We start from the raw sequence: 16,022 nt of genomic DNA, 5'->3' as shown, positions 1-16,022 counted from the left end.
CTTGTGCTTCATCCAGCCCAGTGTTTCTCATGATGTACTCTGCATATAAGCTAAATAAGCAGGGTGACAGTATATATAGTGACTGCAGCCATGAAATTAAAAGACGCTTACTCCTTGGAAGGAAAGTTATGACCAACCTGGATAGCATATTTAAAAGCAGAGACATTGCTTTGCCAACAAAGGTCCATATAGTCAAGGCTATGGTTTTTCCAGTAGTAATGTATGGATGTGAGTTGGATGGTGAAGAAAGCTGAGCACCGAAGAATTGATGCTTTTGAACTGTGGTGTTGGAGAAGACTCTTGAGAGTCCCTTGGACTGGAAGAAGATCCAACCAGTCCATCCTAAAGGAGATCAGTCCTGGGTGTTCATTGGAAGGACTGATGTTGAAGCTGAAACTCTAATACTTTGACTACCTCATGGCAAGAGTTGACTCATTGGAAAAAACCCTAATGCTGGGAAAGATTGTGGGCAGGAGGAGAAGGGGACGATAGAGGATGAGATGGCTGGATGGCATCACCGACTCGATGGACATGGGTTTGGGTAGACTCCGGCAGTTGGTGATGGACAGGGAGGCCTCACGTGATGTGTTCCATGGGGTTGCAAAGAGTCGGACACAACTGAGCAACTGAACTGAACTGAAAATATTCAGCCTTGACGTACTCCTTTCTCAATTTGGAACCAGTCTGCTGTTCCATGTCCAGTTCTAACTGTTGCTTCCTGACCTGCATACAGATTTCTCAAGAAGCAGGTCAGGTGGTCTGGTATTCCCATCTCCTTCAGAATTTTCCACAGTTTATTGTGATCCACACAGTCAAAAGCTTTGGCATAGTCAATAAAGCAGAAAGAGATATTTTTCTGGAACTCTTGCTTTTTCGATAATCCAGCAGATGTTGGCAATTTGATTTCTGGTTCCTCTGCCTTTTCTACAACCAGCTTGAACATCTGGAAGTTCACGGTTCACGTATTGCTGAAGCCTGGCTTGGAGAATTTTGAGCATTACTTTACTAGCGTGTGAGATGAGTGCAATTGTGTGGTAGTTTGAGCATTCTTTGGCATTTCCTTTCTTTGGGATTGGAATGAAAACTGACCTTTTCCAATCCTGTGGCCACTGCTGAGTTTTCCAAATTTGCTGGCATATTGAGTGCAGCACTTTCACAGCATCATCTTTTAGGACTTGAAATAGCTCAACTGGGATTCCATCACCTCCACTAGCTTTGTTCGTAGTGATGCTTTCTAAGCCCCACTTGACTTCACATTCCAGGATGTCTGGCTCTAGGTGAGTGATCACACCATCATGATTAACTGGGTCATGAGGATCTTTTTTGTACAGTTCTGTGTATTCTTGCCATCTCTTCTTAATATCTTCTGCTTCTATCAGGTCGATACTATTTCTGTCCTTTATTGAGCCCATCTTTGCATGAAATGTTCTCTCGGTATCTCTAATTTTCTTGATGAGATCTCTAGTCTTTCCCATTCTATTGTTTTCCTCTATTTCTTTGCACTGATCACTGAGGCAGGCTTTTTTCTCTCTCCTTGCTATTCTTTGGAACTCTGCATCCAAATGGGAATATCTTTCCTTTTCTCCTTTGCTTTTCACTTCTCTTCTTTTCACAGCTTGTGCCCTTAAACAGCTTTGTGAGAATGGCTAGGAGTGGAATTGCTAGTCCCTGGAAAGTAGACATCAGTTCTCACTAACACGGCCTGATTGTTGTCCAGAATGGCTGTACCACTCTGTATATTCCCTATCTGCCTGCAGAGTATGGACGTTTTCTGAATGTTGAGCTTTAAGCCAACTTTTTCAGTCTCCTCTTTCAATTTCATCAAGAGGCTCTTTAGTTCCTCTTCACTTTCTGCCATAAGGGTGGTGTCATCTGCATATCTGAGGTTATTGATATTTCTCCCAGCAATCTTGATTGCAGCTTGTGCTTCACCCAGCCCAGCATTTCCCATGATATACTCTGCATGTAAGTTAAATAAGCAGGATGACAATACACAGCCTTGATGTACTCCTTTCTCAATTTGGAACCAGTCTATCGTTCCATGTCTGACTCTAACTGTTGCTTCTTGACCTGCATACAGATTTCTCAGGAGACAGGTAAGGTGGTCTGGTATTCCCATCTCTTTCAGAATTTTCCACAATTTACTGTGATCCACACAGTCAGAAGCTTTGGCGTAGTCAATAAAGCAGAAGTAGATGTTTTTCTGGAATTCTCTTGCTTTTTCTATGATCCAACGGATGTTGGCAATTTGATCTCTGGTTCCTCTGCCTTTTCTAAATCCAGCTTGAACATCTGGAAGTTCTCTATTCACATACTGTTGAAGCCTAGTTGGAGAATTTTGAGCATTACTTTGCTGGCATGTGAGATGAGTACAATTGTGTAGTAGTTTGTACATTCTTTGGCATTGCCTTTGGGATTGTAATGAAAACTGACCTTTTCTAGTCCTGTGGCCACTGCTAAGTTTTCCAAATTTGCTAGCATATTGAGTGCAGCCCTTTCACAGCCTCATCTTTTAGGATTTGAAATAGCTCAACTGTAATTCCACCATTTCCACTAGCTTTGTTCATAGCAATGCTTCTTAAGGCCCACTTGACTTGCATTCCAGGATGTCTGGCTCTAGCTGAGTGATCACACCATCATGGTTATCTGGGTCATTAAGACCTTTTCTGTATAGTTCTTCTGTGTATTCGTGCCACCTCTTCTTAAAATCTTCTGCTTTTGTTAGGTTCATACCTTTTCTGTCCTTTATTGTGCCCATCTTTGCATGAAATGTCCCTTTGGTATCTCTAATTTTCTTGCAGAAATCTCTAGTCTTTCCAATTCTATTGTTTTCCTCTATTTCTTTGCATTGATCCCTGAGGAAGGCTTTCTTATCTCTCCTTGCTATTCTTTGGAACTCTGCATTCAGATGGACATATCTTTCCCTTTCTCCTTTGCCTTTTGCTTCTCTTCTTTTCTCAGCTATTTGTAAGGCCTCCTCAGACAACCATGCCGCCTTTTTGCATTTCTTTTTCTTGGGGATAGTTTTGATCACTGCCTCCTGTACAGTATTTCAAATCTCCGTCCATAGCTTTTCAGGCACTATATCTATCAGATCTAATCCCTTGAAACTATTTGTCACTTCCACTGTATAATCGTAAGGGATTGATTTATGTCATACCTGAATGGTCTAGTGGTTTTCTCTACTTTCTTCAATTTAAGTCTAAATTTTGCAATAAGGAGTTCATGATCTGAGCCACAGTCAGCTCCTGGTCTTGTTTTTGATGACTGTATAGAGCTTCTCCATCTTAGGCTGCAAAGAATATAATCCATCTGATTTTGGTGTTGACCATCTGGTGATGTCCATGTGTAAAGTCATCTCTTGTGTTGCTGGAAGAGGGTGTTGCTATGACCTATGTGTTCTCTTGGCAAAACTCTGTTAGCCTTTGCCCTGCTTCATTTTGTACTCCAAGGCCAAACTTGCGTGTTACTCCAGGTATCTCTTGACTTCCTACTTTTGCATTCCAGTCCCCTATGATGAAAAGGACATCTTTTGGGGGAGTTAGTTCTAGAAGGTCTTGTAGGTCATTATAGAACTGTTCAACTTCAGCTTCTTTGGCATTAGTGGTTGGGGCATAGACTTGGATTACTGTGATATTGAATGGTTTGCCTTGGAAATGAACAGAGATCATTCTGTCACTTTTGAGATTGCACCCAAGTACTGCATTTCGGACTCATTTGTTGACCATGAGGGCTACTCCATTTCTTCTAAGAGATTCTTACCCACAGTAGTAGATATAATGGTCATGTGAGTTAAATTCACCCATTCTGGTCCATTTTAGTTCACTGATTCCTAAAATGTTGATGTTCACTCTTGCCATCTTCTGTTTGACCACTTCCAATTTACCTTGATTCAGGGACCTAACATTCCAGGTTCCTATGCAATATTGTTCTTTACAGCATTGGACTTTACTTCCATCATGTCACATCAACAACTGGGCATTGTTTTCACTTTGGCTCTATCTCTTCATTCTTTCTGGAGTTATTTCTATTTCTCCAGTCTTTTCCAGTAGCATATTGGGCACTTACTAACCTGAGGAGTTCATCTTTCAGTGTCATATCTTTTTGCCTTTTCATACTGTTCATGGGGTTCTCAGGGCAAGAATATTGAAGTGGTTTGCCATTCCCTTCTCCAGTGGACCACGTTTTGTCAGAACTCTCCACCATGACCCTTCTGTCTTGGGTGGCCCTACATGGCATGGCTCATAGTTTCATTGAGTGAGACAAAGCTGTGATGTATGTGATCAGTTTGGTTAGTTTTCTGTGACTGTGGTTTTAATTCTCTCTGCCCTCTGATGGATAAGGATAAGAGGCTTGTGGAAGCTTCCTGATAGGAGAGACTAACTGTGGGGCGGGGGTGTGTGTGTGGGGGGCGGGATCTGTGTCTTGTTCTGATGGGCAGGCCCATGCTCAGTAAATCTTTAATCCAATTTTCTGTTGATGGGCAGGGCTGTGTTCCCTCCCTGTTGTTAGGCCTGAGGCCAAACTATGGTAGGGGAAATGGCAACTTCCTTCAAAAGGACTTATGCCTGCCCGCACTGTTATATTCAGTGCCTGGACCCAACAGTAGGCTACTGTCAACCCATGCCTCCGCTGGATACTCCTGGACACTCACAGGCAAGTCTGGCTCACTCTCTTGTGAGGACACTGCTCCTTTCTCCTGGTTCCTGGTGCACACAAGGTTTTGTTTGTGCCCTCCAAGAGTCTGTTTCCCCCAGTCCTGTGGAAGTTCTGTAATCAAATCCCACTGGCCTCCAAAGTCAAATTCTCTGGGATCATCCTCTTATGCCCCACTTTTCTCTGCACCATTATTGCCCTGAGCTTCCCAGATGATGCTAGTGGTAAAAAAAAAAAAAAGCCCACCTGCCAATGCAGGAGCCACAGGAGACACAGATTTGGTCCCTGGGTTGGGAAGATCCCCTGGAGGAAGAAATAACACCCCACTCCAGTATTCTTGCCTGGGTAACCTCCTGGACAGAGGAGCCTGGCAGGCTACAGCCTATCGGGTTGCAAAGAGTTGGACAAGACTGAAGTGGCTTAGCACGCATGCATCATTGCCCTAAGTGATTCTTCTGCATCCCTGAGAGTAGCTTGGAAAACCGGAAGCATATGACCCTCAGTATTACCAGGGTCAGCAAACTATCATTTGTCACCTGTTTTTGTATGCCCTGAGAGTCTTTGAGAGTGGTTGTTACATTTTTCAGATGGTTGAAAAAAAAATGTTTTTAAGAATAGTATTTCACAAGTTGCTCCATATCACTCATTATTAGAGAAATGCAAATCACAGCCACAATGAGGTATCATCTCTCGTGTTAGAATGGCTGTCATGAAAAAGTCTACAAACAATAAATATTGGAGAGCAATAAATGCTGGAGAGCTGGAGACGTTGTGGAGAAAGGGGAACCCTCTTGGTGGGAATGCAAACTGGTACAGCCACTATGGAGAACAATGTGGAGATTCCTTGAAAAACTGGGAATAGAACTACCATATGACCCAGCAATCCCACTGCTGGGCATACATCCTGAGGAAACCAGAATTGAAAGAGACACATGCACCCCAATGTTCATTGCAGCACCATTGACAATAGCTAGGACATGGAAGCAACCTAGATGTCCATCAGCAGATGAATGGATAAGGAAGTTGTGGTACATATACACAATGGAATGTTATTCAGCTATAAAAAGAAATGCATTTGAGTCAGTTCTAATGAGGTGGATGAAACTGGATCCTATTATACAGAGTGAAGTCAGAAAGAGAAACACAAATACTGGATATTAACAAATATATATGGAATTTAGAAAGCCAGTAATGATAATACTACATGCAGGGCAACAAAAGAGACACAGATGTAAAGAACAGACTTTTGGACTCTGAGTGAGAAGGCGAGGGTGGGATGCTTTGAAAGAATAACATTGAAACATGTATATTACAATATATAAAATACATGACCAGTGCAAGTTCAATGCATGAAGCAAGGCACCCAAAGCCAGTGCTATGGGACAACCCAGAGGGATAGGGTGGGGAGGGAGGTGCATGGAAACCCACTCCAGTGCTCTTGCCTGGAGAATCCCATGGACAGAGGGGGTGGCAGGCTACAGTCCATGGGGTCACAAAGAGCCGGACATGACCGAGTGACTAACACTTCCCCAAAATAGTTGGAATAATCCTCCCACTCATTAGCCTATGAAATTACCCAGCGCATAAAAATCTAACCACACCACATTTTGAGGGTGCACTCACCCTCTGTGATGGTCCACACTCCGTGGAGTGTGTTTCTCTCTGAATAAATCCACTTCCTACCTATCATTTTGTCTCTCACTGAATTCTTCCTGCAATGAGACATCAAGAACCTGAGTTTCACTAGGTCCTAAAGGTAGGTGTGTGATCTCAGTTGGAAGACAGTGGGTTTTGGCTGGGTTTGAGTCCTAGCCATCTGGGTTAGAGTCTCAAACTGGGTTTTTGCTGGGTTCAAGTCCTGGCACATAGGTTCAAGTCCCAGTCTGAGGTTAAAGTGTTTCAGTTCCATCTAAGCAGAGACCTACAAAGTGAGAAGGAATTGACCATGTGAAGATGGATAAAGGCAGATGGCAAGAAGAACATTCTGGGTAAAGAGAACAGCATGTCCATGGTCAGAGGGATCAGATCACGTTGTTGGAGGAACAAGGAGATGTTTGCATTGTCATTTGCATGATAGGCTTGTGCGTGCTAAGTTGCTTCAGTCCTGTCTGACTCTTTGCAATCCATGGACTATAGCCCACCAGGCTCCTATGTCCATGGAACTCTTCAGGCAAGAATACTGGAGTGGGTAGCCTTTCCCTTCTCCAGGGGATCTTCCCAACCCAGGGATTGAACCCAGGTCTCCCGCATTGCAGGTGGATTCTTTACCAGCTGAGCCACAAAAGGGAAGCCCATGCAGCTAGGGGTGGGCAGAAAACTAGTTTTGGCCAATAAGACATAAAAGAGATCTGCTTTGAAGTGTCTGGGAAAACTCATCAGATTAAAGGTGAAGCCACAAAGGACATGATAACTTTGCCCCTCTTGTCTGCCTTTGAATGGGATTGTGATGCTGGTGCAGTGGGGTCTGTGGCAGCCACCTTGTGATCATGAGGTGATAAGCACCAGAACAAACCTGATCCCTGTTGGTATCACTAAGTTCTGCACCAAACCCAGAACTGTAGCTACCCTCAGGGACTCCTGGTTGGGTTAGATAATTACATGTCATTACTGTGGAAGCCAGAGGTTCTCAGCTGGGGGTAATGACATCCAGTGGCTCTTTGGCAATGTCTGGACATTTTTGGTTTTCATAACCCAAGGGAGTTACTTCTGGTAGCATCTAGTGAGTAGAGGCCAGGGATGCGGCTAAACATTTCACAACACACAGAACAGTCCACACGACAAATAATCATCTAAAATGTCAACACAGTCAAGGTGAGAAATGCTGCCGTAAGCCACCAAGAGCTTTCTTCTTTGATACAGAGAGTTCAAGTGCCTGCCAGAGTCCCAGAAGGGTGAGTTAGGAGCAGAGCAACGTCTACCTTAGTTCACAGGAAAGAGGAGTGCAGGCTTATTCTAGCTGGCTTCACTTATACTGTTTGGCTTGGAGCAAGCTCCATGAGAGAGCTGAGGACCTGAGTCCCTCAGGTGAGACCCTACTGTGGGCTTCTCTAGATTTAACATTGCCTGTGCCCACGTGCCTGCCGTGTGCCCTGGGCTAAGTGCACACGTGAATTGCCTCCTCAAAGTTTCCCAGTGATTCTGAAAGGTCAGTATCAAATAACTATTCATATTCTAAGGCAAGTTAAGGAAAATTTAAACACAAATAATTTCCTCTGCCCTTTGGCCACCTCTCTCCCCTCTACTGTGGATTGTGCATCAACCAAGCCTCCCCATTGGCAGAAATACCTGTGAAATGAGGGCAGGGGCAGGGCACAACCTTTAAAAAACTGACATAGCCAGAAAAGACAACATAAGCGGATTAGAACCAAGTAGGCCCAAGATGGTGGACAAGTTGACTTCCACTAGGTCTTGAGCCTCCGTATACTCTCGTTGTAACACATCGGCAAGTTAAGTAACACACCCACAGGCACCATGACAGTTCCAAGGCCGACCAGAAAGGTCAAAAAGTGGGCAGTGGCCCAACTTCTGGAAATTCTCACCCCTTCCCCCATATAGTTGGAATACTCCTCCCACTCATTGGCCTGTGAAATTACCCACCCCTGTAAAAACTGACAACCCCATACTCTGGTGCCACTCCCGCCTTCTGGGATGGTCCACACTGTCTGTGGAGTGTGTTTCTGTCTAAATAAATCCACTTTTACCTATCACTCTGTCTCACTGAATTCTTTCTGCCATGAGACATTGAGAACCCACGTTTCATTAAATCCTGACACCAGGTGTGTGATCTCAGTTAAAAGACCATAGGTTCAAATCCCAATCTGAGTTACATGCTTTCACCTGCTCAACCATAAAGAGCAACATTCTCCTAACACCAAGACAACTCCTTAAAAGATAACCTTCCTTTTTGATCTTATAAAGGGCCACCCTGACCCATGATCCACCACCTGCTTTGTGTCACCCATCAATAAAACGTTATTAATGTACACCTGTGTTGGCTCAGATGGTAAAGAATCTGCCTACAATGCAGGAGACCTGGGTTCGATCCCTGGGTCAGGAAGATAAGCTGGAGGAGGGAATAACTACCCACTCCAGTATTCTTGACTGGAGAATTCCATGGACAGAGGAGCTGGTGGGCTGCTGACTGGTGGGCTGTGGGGTCACAAAAGAATCAGACATGATTGAGCAACTAATACTTTCACTTTTCTGTCTCAAAAACTTATATAACTGTGCTTTGACCTCTAATGGGTGGAACAGTCCCCAGACTTTTGTAAGAAGCTGTTCCTGGGTTATAATCCTCAGTTTGGTTTGAGTAAAAGTTTCCATTTCTTTCTTAGAGTGACTGATTAATTTTTTTTGTTGAAATTCCCATTGTACGACTGTGAAAATTGAGGTTCAGAAGAACAATGGGGTGCCATGGTTGACAACATGTTCTGGAGACAGACTGATTTTAATCTGCCATTTAGCAGTGTCCCTTAAGCGTTTTGTTTTATCATTTTGAGCATTCACTTTCCATATCTGCAAAATAACGCTATATACTTTATAAACATTATTATGGGCTAAAAATAAATAATCCATGTAAAAGCTCTTATTACAGGGCCTGACAGATGGTGAACATTTCACAAATGGCTGTTGTTGTTCTTACTATTCTCAATATGCCCTCTGGGGCGGAGAAGCTGGGCTGTAGTGCAAAGGTCAAAGCCAGGTCGTCATCATGACCACCTGAGTCAGCTACTTGCTGTAGAGACCTACAAACAGCTGAGGGAGGAGAGATTCTGGGAGCCACTAAGGGGAGAGAAAAAGTAACTGAGACAGGGAAGTGTAAATGGAGATTGAGATTCATTGAGCACTTCAGGTGCAAGACCTAAATTCAGTCATTTTGCACAGGAACCAAAAGAATATATATATTCTTTTATATATATATATATATATATATATATATATATTCTTTTATTTATATATATAGGCCATGCTGAGCAGCTTGCAGGATCTTAGTCTCCCACCATGGATCGAACCCAGGCCAGGCTGCCACAATAGGCAGCTGAGTCCTAATCGCTGGACCGCCAGGAAATTCCCCCAAAAGACTAAGACCTTCTGACTGCGGGACTTTGGTCCTTGATCCTTACCTGGCTTGAGAAAGAGTGAGGTCACAGTCTCTTAGGGACCTCTCATTGAGGAGAAAGAAGACATCCCTCCAGGAAACTTGGAGCCCAAACACAGAGTGGGGGCTAGACTTTGCCCTGGTTGATTCCAGGCAGAGGGTGTGGCTCTGGGAATGAGGGTGTGTTCACGTACTTGCTCTTTGCTCTTGGGAATCACCAAATGCACACGCACAATATTTCCATAACGCAAATTCTCTTGCCAGGTTGGGGGCAGATTTGTGGGAACTGAGTTTCCAAACATAGACAGGTGTGAGTGTCTCTTGTGAAAATTCTTCGTCTCTTAAATATGTTGCTTAGAACTGCTCTCCTGATAGCTCCTGAGACTGGGGCCCTCAGTTCTGTCCATCTCTCTTAGCATGTAGTGCCTGCATTTTCACTCAAGACGAAGTTTATCATCCGTGTCCCCGTGTTGCACACCCAGGCCACACAAGAGGGTAAATAGACTTTGTAAATAAACAAATATTCAGACTCTCAGGGGGGAAAAAATATCCATTTTGTGAATATATTACTATTTATTTATTTACTCATTGTTCTGGGGCATTTGAGTAGTTTCAAGTTTTCGAGTCTTTGTCTGTTACAAATAGTCCTGATGTAAGGAAGTTTTACTAATGTTGTTTCGGGGTAGCATGTGCATTTCTGTCATGGATGTATCTAGGAGGGGACATCCCAGAGTCCCAGACTCTGCACTCCCAATGCAGGTTCGATCCAAAAGATCAGGGACCTAGATCCCACATACCACAATCAAGAGTTCACAAGTTGCAACTAAGAGCTGGTACAGCCAAAGAGATAAAGATAAATACTAAAAAAAAAAAACAAAAAAAAAACAGTGGAGGTTCTGGGTCAACTTTACTAGATATTAGTACTCATTGGAGAAGGAAATGGCAACCCACTCCAGTATTCTTGCCTGGAGAATCCCAGGGACAGAGGAGCCTGGTGGGCTGCCATCTATGGGGTCGCACAGAGTCAGACGCGATTGAGGCAACTTAGCAGCAGAAGCAGCAGCATCAGTACTCAGTTCTCCAAAGTAGCTGCATCACTGTCCACTCCCACCAGCAATACATGAGAAGTCCGATTGCCCCACGTCCTCTCTGCCCCTTGGTATCACCAGTTGGAGAGTTTACAGCTGTGGCCACACACAGCAGCATGGCTGCACCTCAGAAACAGAAACACGGAATAGAGTGAAAAAAGCCAGACATAATGGAAAACATGCCATGTGATACCCATTCATATAAAGTCTGCAAACAGGCAAAAATAACCCACTAGAAGTTGGGATAGTGGTACCCATGAGAAGCAGGAGGGGGGACCTCTGGGGTGCAGGTGATGTTCTGCTTCTTCATCTAGGGGCTGGTTACACAAATTTACTTTGTGAAAATTCACCAAGCTGTGTAGTCAGGATTCATGCACTTTCCTGTGTGTTATACTTGAATAAAAATTTCTAGAAAAGTTCTCTCTCAGTCTCTCTCTCTCTCTTCCTCGGTCATCTTTCCCCATAGTACTTAGTTGGGAACTGTCCCCACCAGTGGCCCCTTCTCAGCCATGCAACCTGTACAGTTGCACAGGTTCCATACTCAGAAGGGCCTGCAGTTGGTTTTATGCTCTGTCATCTATGTCTTGAAATTTTTCTTGCCCCAGGGGCCTTTCGTTTGCTTTTGGGACTGAGCCTCAGACGTCACGTAGCCACCCTCAGAATCTACACAGGTCCCCTTCCCAGGCTTGGTCTCTGAGGACAGGGTCAGGGTGCTCCTATTCCTGAATAGAGAACATGCCAAATGCCCAGTTTGGCCCCAGGATGGTTCTCCCTCCTGTGGGAACATGGAATTGCACTTCCCTGTGGATAGAATTCCTGGGTCATAGGGTAGGTTTGGCTTCCCAGGTGGAACTAGTGGTAAAGAACCCGCCTGCCAATGCAGGAGTCATAAGAGGTGCAGGTTCGATCCCTGGGTGGGGAAGATCCCCTGGAGGAGGGTATGGCAACCCACTCCAATATTCTTGCCTGGAGAATCCCATGGCCAGAGGAGCCTGGCAGGCTACCATCTGTAGGGTCACACAGAGTTGTACGTGACTGAAGCGAATAGCACACACACACACAGGGTAGGTTCAGCTCTCAGTTTAGTTACCATGGCTCATTTGGTCATTTAAATAGTGCAAGGAAATACTCGATGACAATTGATGAGACCCTTTATGTCCAGGTCCTATGGAGAGCGTACTCTTAGCTGGGGAAGGAAGGACTTATGGAAGAGGTGGATCTTGAGCTGTGCTTTGTAAGACTTGTTTATACTAGGAAAAGAATGAAAATTCCAGTGGAGAACCTAGTGGATTAAAGGTTTAAAATTAGATATTAAAATATACGTGCTCAAGAGATAATGTAGAAATAGTCACCTGAGATGGTAGTCGAGGTTGAAAAAAAGTGACTTGTGAGGTTGCATAGATAGTGTGAATCTTAGCAACTCTGCTGTGTTGCCTTATAGGCCTTAACAAGGCTTTTTTAAGAAGTGGTGACTTAATTGTCAGCATTTAGTGTTTTTGTGCAGAGTGTTAGTTTAGTAGCAGTTTTAGACATCCTTTTACCCATATTAGTCAGTTAACTGTGGACTGTTATGTCTTTCCAGGAACTTTAGGTTTTGTCCATAGTGAACAGAGAGCTAGGGGCTTCCCTGGTAGCTCAGCGGTAAAAAACTCAGCTGTAATGCAGGAGACACAGGAGATGCAGGTTGGATCCCTGGCTAGGGAAGATCCCCTGGAGGAGGGCATGGGCACACACTCCAGTATTCTTGCCTGGAAAATCCCATGGACAGAGGAATCTGGGGGGTTACAGTCCACAGGGCTGAAAAGAGTTGGACACAACGGAAGCAACTGAACATGCATGCATGCACAAACAGAGTTAATGTTCATAGTAAGACTATCACACAGTGCATGAAAGAGTTATGGAACAGGTGATGAACTAAGTGCTAAATCAGTTGTTGGTCAAGGATCCTATCAGACCAGGAGAGGGCTCAGTGAGGACCAAGTTTGCATAGCCCTAACTTGAATGACAAGTGAAACATATATTGCTACAGTTAAGAGAACAAAGGATGGAGATGGAAATGACCCTGGTGTGGTCACAGGTTGATAAGAGTAGAAGATACACATAGAAAAGAAAAAGGAGAAAGAAATGTTAAGTTACTGAGTCCAGGTCACAGTGGCCTTGAGAGCCAGGACTGAGTACAGGACAATATTAGTGACCGTGAGAATTGAACCAAAGACCTAAATGCAGCACATGTTTTTCTCTACATTTTGCTCTTTCATCACGGCTTTCTTAAATGGGCATCAAAGGACTTTTTTTTAAAGTTTTGCGTTATTTTCTGTAATGTTAGGGTAGCTTTGTGATTTTATGAGGGGATCTGGTTTGGAAATTGACAAAATGAATAATTCCTTCTTGTGTCCCATTTCATTTCATTTGGTGTAATAACTTGGTTTCATAAGACTGTTAATATCAGCTTATATTTAGATATATAACATAGATAGCCTGAAAGTACAGAAAAGGTATTTTTCATTTAGTTCATTACAAACTAACTGTACTTACGGATACTTTGGTTTTGGATAGTTAAGCTACTTGTCTAGTCACTGTGGCCATAAACTTAACCTAAGATGTATTTAGACAAGGATTTCTTTCTTAGTGCCATGAACCCCTTAGCAGTTAGTTGAGATCTCAGGCTGAATTCTCAGAATACTGTTTCAAAATATATAGTATAAGTAGGATTACAAAGGAAGCCAATTGTATAAAAATAGCTACAACAATATAGTTAGTCAGTCATGTCCGATTCTTTGCAACCCCATGGACTGTAGTCCACCAGACTCCTCTGTCCATGGAATTCTCTAGGCAAGAATACTGGAGTGGGTAGCCATTCATTTCTCCAAGGGATCTTCCCAACCGGGGTCTCCTGCATTACAGGCAGATTCTTTACCGTCTGAGCCACCAGGGAAGACACAAGATTTAACAAGTTGAATGATGTATTTACTTCTTTATCATATGATGCATGAGATAGAGGCAGTTTACAAGCCATCATAATGAACATAAGCAAGATACTGAGAGTCTAACAGTCATAAAGCAACATGAAAATACATGATTTCTGTTAGTGATTAAATCACAGAAGTGTGGTTAAATGTGGCTTGTTGCCTACAGTAATAATTGAAGGACACGCTAAGTTTCATGACAATAAAGGTAATTTTACCTGCCCCAGGTACAAAGATCTGGGGTTAGGAACCCTAATTAAGGGTAGTTTGAAATGCTCATTGACATTGCTTTTCTCACTTTCTCCTTATTGCTTTCTCTCTCTCTCTCTTTTTTTTTCTTTTTTGCTTTCTCTTTAATCCTGAAAAATACAGTGAACAGTTCACATAAAACATATTCATACTATTTTGTGTTATGATGCTTGAGCAATACCCTTTATTTTAATAAATAGCTATGCAATTATCTATATTTACCTAAGTATGCTTTAGCAAATTATTAGTAGATTTCATCACTATGAACAAAGCTAGTGGAGGTGATAGAATTCCTGTTGAGCTATTTCAAATCCTAAATGATGATGCTGTGAAAGTGCTGCACTCAATATGCCAGCAAATTTGGAAAACTCAGCAGTGGCCACAGGACTGGAAAAGGTCATTTTCATTCCAATCCCAAAGAAAGGCAATGGCAAAGAATGCTCAAACTACCGCACAGTTGCACTCATCTCACACCCTAGTAAAGTAATGCTCAAAATTCTCCAAGCCAGGCTTCAGCAAGACGTGAACCGCGAACTTCCCAGATGTTCAATCTGGTTTTAGAAAAGGCAGAGGAACCATAGATCAAATCACCAACATCTGCTGGGTCATAGAAAAAGCAAGAGAGTTTCAGAAAAACATCTATTTCTGCTTTATTGACTATGCCAAAGCTTTTGACTGTGTGGATCACAATAAACTGTGGAAAATTCTGAAGGAGATGGGAATACCAGACCACCTGACCTGCTTCTTGAGAAACCTGTATGCAGGTCAGTAAGCATAGGAAAAGGAGTACATCAAGGCTGTATATTGTCACCCTACTTATTTAACTTATATACAGAGTACATCATGAGAAACACTGGGCTGGAAGAAGCACGAGCTGGAATCAAGATTGCTGGGAGAAATATCAATAACCTCAGATATGCAGATGACACCACCCTTATGGCAGAAAGTGAAGAGGAACTAAAGAGCCTCTTGATGAAATTGAAAGAGGAGAGTGAAAAAGTTGGCTTAAAGCTCAACATTCAGAAAACCAAGATCATGGCATCCGGTCCCATCACTTCATGGGAAATAGATGGGGAAACAGTGGAAACAGTGGCAGACTTTATTTTGGGGGGCTCCAAAATCACTGCAGATGGTGACTGCAGCCATGAAATTAAAAGACGCTTACTCCTTGGAAGGAAAGTTATGACCAACCCAGCAGCATATTAAAAAGCAGAGACATTATTTTGTCAACAAAGGTCCGTCTAGTCAAGGCTATGGTTTTTCCAGTAGCCATGTATGGATGTGAGAATTGGACTATAAAGCTGAGCGCCGAAGAATTGATGCTTTTGAACTGTGGTGTTGGAGAAGACTCTTGAGAGTCCCTTGGACTGCAAGGAGATCCAACCAGTCCATCCTAAAGCAGATCAGTCCTGGATGTTCATTGGAAGGACTGATGTTGAAGCTGTAACTGCAATACTTTGACCACCTTATGCGAAGAGCTGACTCATTGGAAAAAACCCTGATGCTGGGAAAGATTGAGGGCAAGAGGAAAAGGGGACGACAGAGGATGAGATGATTGGATGGCATCACCGAGTCAATGGACATGGGTTTGGGTAGACTCCGACAGTTGGTGATGGACAGGGAGGCCTGGTGTGCTGCGGTTCATGGGATCAGAAAGGGTTGGACACGACTGAGCAACTGAACTGAACTGAACTGAAGTAGGTTTCATTATATTGCAAACATATGTAACAGAGTCCACAGTTAAGATTAAGTTGGTAATCAGGTGTATTCATCTGGTTAATTATTGATGTTCTTTATTTAATGTAAAAATAATCTAAGGATGTGGCACGTTTTACAAAACTGTGTACTGAAATAGCAACCCACTGCAGTATTCTTGCCTGGAAAATTCCACAGATGGGAGCCTGGTGGGCTGCAGTCCATGGGGTTGCAAAGAGTAGGATACGACTAAGCATGCACACACAGGTT

At 43.3% G+C, this 16,022-nt stretch overlaps 1 long non-coding RNA gene across 1 annotated transcript in view; it reads right to left on the bottom strand.

The window, feature by feature from the left end:
• LOC133059447 (uncharacterized) overlaps window positions 1-9,863 on the bottom strand; it is a 50,128-nt gene extending 40,265 nt beyond the window's left edge. Inside the window, exon 1 of the long non-coding RNA XR_009693558.1 lies at window positions 9,780-9,863. This is a non-coding gene — a long non-coding RNA (uncharacterized LOC133059447). The remainder of the gene's footprint in view (window positions 1-9,779) is intronic.
• Window positions 9,864-16,022: the final 6,159 nt, after the last annotated feature.

The sequence above is a fragment of the Dama dama genome, chromosome 7 (genome assembly GCF_033118175.1).
Source record: "Dama dama isolate Ldn47 chromosome 7, ASM3311817v1, whole genome shotgun sequence".
Taxonomy (NCBI): Eukaryota; Metazoa; Chordata; class Mammalia; order Artiodactyla; family Cervidae; genus Dama; species Dama dama.
This window is presented reverse-complemented; position numbering and strand designations above follow the sequence as displayed.